This window comes from Crocodylus porosus, unplaced genomic scaffold (genome assembly GCF_001723895.1).
Source record: "Crocodylus porosus isolate Cpor-Errol unplaced genomic scaffold, CroPor_comp1, whole genome shotgun sequence".
Lineage (NCBI taxonomy): Eukaryota > Metazoa > Chordata > Crocodylia > Crocodylidae > Crocodylus > Crocodylus porosus.
Window position 1 is genome coordinate 80,585,093 of NW_017728906.1, and position 7,391 is coordinate 80,592,483.

At 46.4% G+C, this 7,391-nt stretch overlaps 1 protein-coding gene across 1 annotated transcript in view; it reads left to right on the plus strand.

Moving 5' to 3' along the window:
* CYFIP1 (cytoplasmic FMR1 interacting protein 1) overlaps positions 1 to 7,391 on the plus strand; it is a 129,302-nt gene that overhangs the window by 23,745 nt on the left and 98,166 nt on the right. The gene's annotated exons all lie outside the window — the stretch shown is intronic.

Consider the following 7,391-nt stretch of genomic DNA (forward strand, 5'->3'; position numbering starts at 1 on the left):
TTTTACCCCCTCGTCCAAGTCACTGATGAAGATGTTGAACAGTGCGGGCCCGAGGACCGAGCCCTGGGGGACCCCACTGCCCACATCCCTTCAGGTCAAAAATGACCCATCCACCACCACTCTCTGGGTGCAGGCCTCCAGCCAGTTGGTGACCCAATTGACTGTGTAGATGTCAACACCACAGTCCCCCAGTTTCTTAATGAGAACAGGGTGAGAGACAGTGTCGAATGCCTTCCGAAAGTCCAGGAAGACTATGTCCACTGCTACCCCTGCATCTAATGATTTGGTGATCTGATCATAGAAGTCCACCAGGTTGGTCTGGCAGGACCTGCCTCTAATGAGTCCGTGTTGATTGCCCCTAAGCATGACCTCCCCTGCTGGCCCCTTGTGGATATGTGCCAGAATAATTTTTTCAAACTTTCCTAGGATTGAGGTAAGACTAACTGGCCTATAGTTTCAATCTGTCGTGAGAAAAAACAATTCTGACATATGTGCACATCTTCCCTGTTTCTCATCGCAGTGCAACTGAAGTTAGATGTATACGTGCATGAGACCTGTTACTTTAGCTCTGCACCCCAGCCCCTAGCTCCCAAACCAGGGACTGTATTGCTGCATTGCCAGGGTCCTGCATGTAGACTACTATCATCAGGGCTCAGCTGTGCATAGCATGGCACAGGCATATAGCTATGCACCTACCAGTTCACGTATTTGTGTCCCAAAAGTCAGTGCAGCATGTCTTAGCATACTGCGGGCTTATGTTGTATAGATTTGCCTTAAATGACCTTCAAAGTGGGGAAATGTCCTTGTCTTTCTGTCTGCAGTATGGGCTAGCATGAGCTGGCAAGTCCTTGATCAGACTCTTTGGTTAATAATCTCAAAGATTAGTATTTTGGCTAATAGGAAATCCATTAAAGTTTCAACTGCCACCTGGTAATGAAGGAGACATGGTATAAACATGTTCTGAGCCTCCCAAGAAGCCTTACAACAAAATGAGGAATGTTTGGTATTTCTAAATTTAAGAAAAACATGCGCTGAGGAAATTAAATTTTTCTTACAGAACAAAAAAACCCAACAAAAATGCAACGCCTCCCAAATCATTGGTTAGCCCATCTGGACTGCCTTTCCAGATTGTATTGTATGATTACCCACACCTCCTCTCCAGTTGGTTTTGTTAATAAAAAAAACTGTAATAGTTCAGTATAAGTAACCTTCCATAGTTGTTTGTGGTCTGAGTTGTCCCAGCCTAGATTCTCTGTTAGTAGACAATCTCTCCTATCTCCTTTGTATCGCAGAATCATAGAAAACTAGGGTTAGAACAGACCTCAGGAAGCATAACCCCCTGCTCAAAGCAGGACCATCCCAACTCTTATCATCCCAGCCAAGGCTTTTATTTTAATCTCCAAGGATGGAGACTCCACAAGCTCTCTAAGTAATCTGTTCCAAATGCTTTACTGCCCTCTTAGTGAACAAGTTTTTCCTAATATCTAACCTAACTTTCCTTCCTGCAACTTGTGAACATTTCTCCTCGTTCTGTCATGTGTCACCACTGAGAACAGTCTAGATCCATCCTCTTTAGAACCACCCTTCAGGGACTTGAAGGCTGCTGTTAAATCCCTTCTCAGTCTTCTCTTCTCCAGATTAAATAAACCCAGTTCCCCCAGCCTCACCTCAGAAGTTATGCACCTCAGCCTCCTAACCATTTTTGTTGCCCTCCACTGGACTCTCTCCAATTTGTCCACATCCTTTCTGTATTGGGGACCCAAAATCTAGATGTAATATTCCATATGTGGCCTCACCAGCGCTGGATAGAGGAGAATAATCGCTTCCATTGATCTGCTGGCAGTGCTTCTACTAATACAACCCAGTATGCTGTTAACCTTTGAAACGAGGACAAACTGTTGGCTCATATTTGCCTTATTTATCCACTGTAACCCCCAGATCCTTCTATCCTGCTTAGCCAGTCAGTCCCCAGCCTGTACTGGTGAATGGAATTATTCCATCCAAAGTGCAGGACTTGCACTTGTCCTTATTGAACCTCATGAGGTTTTTTTTGGTCCAATCCCCTAATTTGCTACGGTCTCTCTGAATCCTAGCTCTACCTTTCAGCGTATCTGCTATTCCACCCAGGTTTGCGTCATCCTCAAACTTGCTCAGGATGCACTCCATCCCATCTTCCAATTTGTTGATGAAGACATTGAACAAAACTGGCCCCAGGACCAACTCCAGGGGCACCCCACTCGATACTGTTTGCCAGCTAGACCATTGAGCCCTTGATTACTACCCTTTGAGCTGATGATCCGGCCAGTTTTCTGTCCACCTAAGAGTCCATTCATCCAACCTGTACTTCCTTATCTTGCTTGCAAAAATGTTGTGGGAGATGGTATCAAAAGCCTTGCTTTAAGGTATATCACATCTTTGTCATCTTTAATTTTCCCAGAGCCTGAGGAAGGGCTTGTGTGCCTAAAAGCTTGCAGAATAAGATTTTTTTTTTTTTTGTGACTTCTTAGATGGTCTAATAAAAGGTTTCATCTCGGAACCAAGAGTTCTGGAGTTTTGCATTTCTTTTTGTCTTGGACCAGCATGGCTACCAAATATATCCCTGTACCATTGCTCTCCCAGCATTCACAGAGCCAGTTATCTTGTCATAGAAGGCAATCGCATTGGTCAGGCATGACTTGCCCTCAGTGAATCTATGCCGACTGTTCCCTTCTCCAGGTGCTTAGAAATGGATTCTTTGAGGACCTGCTCCAATATTTTTTCCAAGGACTGAGGTGAGGTTGACCAGTCTATAGTACCCTGGATCCTCCTCCCATTTTTTTTAAAAGCACTGTATTTCATCAGGCCCATCTCCAGTTTCATACTGGAGCTCTGAGCGATCGTACAACTCTTTTATGTAAAGAGCAAGTCCTCCTCTTCTCCCCTGCCTGTCCTTCCTGAACAGTTCATATCTATCCATGACCACTCCAGTCACGTGAGCGATCCCACCAAATCTCTTATTCCAATCACATCATAGTTTGGGGAATGCAAGGACTCCCAGGCTCGGAACAGACATTCAAAAAGCCTGAGCCTGAATTGATTTGATCTTTTGCAGGTTGGTCTAACCTGGCTAGGCTGAACCAGTTTGTAACTGGACAGACATTCTCTCTGGACTGAGGAAATTCAGGCTCGTGCCTGCAATGGCTCAGGCTAGAAGCTGGTGGGGGTGAAGGGGCAGCCCTCCTTTCCCTTCCAGAGAAGTGAGCTGAGGGTGGGCATGGCCAGGCCTCTGATTAGGGAGGTCTGTCAACACCATCCCAGGCTTTTCCCTGCTTGCTGCTCAAGGGGCAGGAGTGTTGCCAGCCCCAGGCTGCACTCCCAGAGCAAAGGGCGGGGTGTGCAGTAAACGCATTTGTTGATGATCCAGACCTTTTCAATCTCCTTCCCTGCTGTTTGCAGCAAACTGACAGGCAAGCAAGCAAGCCAGCAGAGAGCTGATACCAATGTTTATCGCCTCATCAGCAAATTACCCTCTATGCAAATTAGTTAAATCTGATACTACATTTAACCAGGTTTATCTCAAACCAGTTTCAGCCAAAGCTGTGCTAGTCACTATCTGCACAGCCATGGATTGATCTCCAGGATGTGGCCACTTCTACCTGGGCCCTTCTGCTTGACCGGAAGGATTGAAGAGAATACCACCTGGGCCCCTGGGCCCTTAACCCTTGCACCCAGACCTTTGTAGTCACATGATCTGCTTGGGGTCACTCCTGGCAGTGTCATTGGTGTCCACATAGATGAACAGCATTGGGTAGTCAGAGGGCTTGATGAGTCTTGGTAATCTTTCTTTGACTTCTCAGCTCTATGCAAGCAGATCTCCAGAGGCAACAGGTCAGGCTGGCAGATGGATGCCGTTGCAGAAGGGCATCTCTAGCCACCGCCACCCATGGCTTCCTTTTGGTGGTTCGATTGTCCCAACCTTGGGGATACCTGGCCTGGCCTCTTCCACGAACAGAATGAGCTCCTCCTTTGTTGCTAGGGCCGTGTCTTTTCTTCAGGAAAACTACTGCAGGTGGGGATGAAGACTTCCACTTGCTGTCAGAGGTCACACGCTTCCAGCTTCCACGTTCCTGGGAGTCCATGCCCTCTTCCTTTTCATTATCCAAATGGGTAATGAGTCATCCATTCCTGTGGGCTGTCTGAACTCACTTTACTCTTCCCCAGTGGATCAGTTGGGTAGGGTGCTTTTCACAAACACTGCCAGACTGTTTTAGACATGATCTCAGTTAGGAAAAAAAAAATTATAAGTTTCCTTTTTTACTTTATTATTTTACTGTTAATTATTTTAGTTGGAACACAAAGGTCATGTGGTTCTGGACATTGCAGCAAATACTGAGAGGGCCACACTGGAGTAAATAATTATTGTCAAGTTATAGGGGTAGGCAATGGTTTGATAGCTCTTTCCTTCAGTGTAAAATAACCTCCCATCCTGTGCCAGTGGAAGAGGGAAACAAATACTGATGAAAAAATGAAGCACGTATTTATAAATAACAGAAGCCACAGCTATTCCTTGCTTGGACTTCCTGTCTTTCTTTTAGTTGGATCAGATTTTCTTTCTAGACACTGAAAACTTTCACATAGGCCACGGTAAGCTTTTATTAAGAGTTTGTGCTTTTTGAAAAATGTTTTTGGCCTGTGTCTGGGTAACAAGAGCAAACCCTGCTGTAATGTGATTTACAATAACTTCCTGACTAGGTCAGATTGTGTAGGTGAGCTTTATCGGCTTTTTCCGTGTCTTAGTCAAATGTTGATGCTCAGTTTTTTGGTAGTTAATGGAAAAGGAAGGACGAATCATTTCTTTACAAAATCTGCAAATTTATCAAAACCAAATAGGAATAAGTCTGTTCTTTTTCCACATTTTGCTTTTGTGTTGAGAATTAAGCTAGAGACACAAGGGCAGTGACCGAAACGATAATTTGAGGTCGTTTTGTAATCCGAGAGGCATCTGGATCAGCAGAACATTGCATTTGCATCCTATTTTGCACACCTATCAAATGAAGCTATCACTATCACCAAAAGAGTGCAACTTGGAAAAGCGTAGGCTCAGGGGTGATCTGATGGCCACCTATAAGTTTATCAGGGGTGACCACCAGGATCTGGGGGAACGTTTGTTCACCAGAGCGCACCAAGGGATGACTAGGTCGAATGGTCATAAACTCCTGCAAGACTGTTTCAGGCTGGACATAAGGAAGAATTTCTTTACTGTCCGAGCCCCCAAGGTCTGGAACAGTCTGCCAGCGGAGGTGGTTCAAGCGCCTACATTGAACACATTCAAGAGTAAATTGGATGCTTATCTTGCTGGGATCCTATGACCCCAGCTGACTTCCTGCCCTTCAGGTGGGGGGCTGGACTCGATGATCTCCCGAGGTCCCTTCCAGCCCTGATGTCTATGAAATCTATGAAACTTCTGAGATTTTAGCAGCCTGTTACAACTAATAGAATTGAGCACTACCTACCATTGCAGTTTTGGACAAAATAGGATTGGAAAACATGTCTTCCTGCACTTCACCTGCAAAACTCAGTGCAAAGGAGAGTGGTTTTTTTTCTTAGCATAGTCACCTACTTGGAGTTCTTGAAAAGTGTGCTATTACATATATGGAAATATGAAAGGGTAGAGTTTTCCTCTTGCTTGGACTTTGAATGTTTCCGAAAAATGAGCTGCTTAAATTGTTAGGAAGCAGAAATGAAGAAAACTGGTCTTTGTGAGATTTTTAGACCATTAGGACCAGAAAGTGCACAGTTCTGCTTAAAATGGGATATCTGGTGACCAGGGTGATTTTTTTTTTTTCCATAGTGTTTTACTGTGCTGAAACCATGTGCACTGAGCCTGCCTTCTCTTGGCTCAGAGATGCATTTCATTGTTATCTGCTTTAGGAAACAAAAATATTGCTAAATTCCACCACCCCCTCCCTGCCCCAAATAACGGCTTCCCTTACAGATATAGGAAATAATTTCACTTGTGCAGACTAAGCAAATGCATCTTCTGTAGAGATTTAGAAAACAACATATTTTGAGATGCTAACATTACGGGTATTGCACAATTAACTGTTTAATTGCAAAATTACCTTAAAACCAGCTAGAAGTGCAAATCGGCTATCACACACAAAAAGCTCCAACCAGTTGCAAAATTTAGACATCAAAAATATGTACTAATTTTATAGCTGGTTACTGTTCAGCTTTAATTTGCACATGTAGCAGGGTCTCCCCTGTGGCTGGGAGTCACGTCAGCTGACGTGGCTCCTAGCTACAGGGGAGTACCTTGCCCAGCGTGAAACCCCCAGATCCCATCGATTGTGTCTGCCATTATTCCCAAGACCCGGGGTGCATGAAATCCCCAGTTCACTTAGAGAGACCCTGCAACTAATGGGGCTCTTGGCCATAGTTGCATGTGAGGTGCAGCTGGGCTGAGAGCCCCATCAGTTGTGAGACTCTTGGCCATGGCTGTGTGCAGCTCCCAGCCACAGGAGCCTGGTGCTTGCCATGATAGAAGTGGTCTGGCCTGGCTGTGTTCCTCTCCACTATGTGCAGCGTTGATCAGAGCCACGTGCCACTGGGTGGCAGTGTCTGCACAGGGCACAAGTGCTCCTGCCTGTTGCTGCTGCCAGTGGTGGGGGCTGTGCACCTTGGCGGGAGGTTGTGGGGGGATGGAGGAAGTATGTGGCAGTCCCTACATGCCTCTACCCTTTCTCGTGCCCATACCCTGCCCACCCAAGCTCTGCACTGCTGCCGCCCTCCTGGGCATGTGCTCCACGCTGCCACCAGCCCCAGCTCCATGCTGTATGCTTCTGCCCAACTGCAGCTCCTCTCATCCCTGCCACTTCCCTACCTGGTACCTGGAGTGAGAGGGATGCTGGGGAAGCCAAGCAGGTCTCTCAGTGGCTGCAGCAGCATCAGTCCCACCTGGCAGCTGCATGCTGCCTGGCCTGGGCCTTTCCATCCACGAGGGTGGGAGCAAGGCACATGGGCTGGGTGAGGTACAGTTAGGTGATGGGTGCCCGCAGGTGCAATGACATTGCCTAGTGGACAGGGTCTGGCCCACAGGCCATATTTTGCCCTGCCCTGAGTTAGACTTTATATGTTCCCTGCCTGATCATCTGCTCTGTCTTCTGCCTCCTGCCCCATCTGCTGCTGTGCTGTCCGTCCCCTTCCTGACTGGTCACATGCCACACAAAGGGGCTACCTATGACACTCCTGCCACAGGTTGGCTTCTTCTGGTTGAATTAAAAATCGTGGTTCGTTTCTCGGGAGGCGGGAAAAAACCTTTAGCTACAGACACACTTTATTAGCAACACAAAAGGTATATATTTGCAAATAGGGTCAGAGAGAGAGACAAAAGATCAATCCCTCTGCCCCCG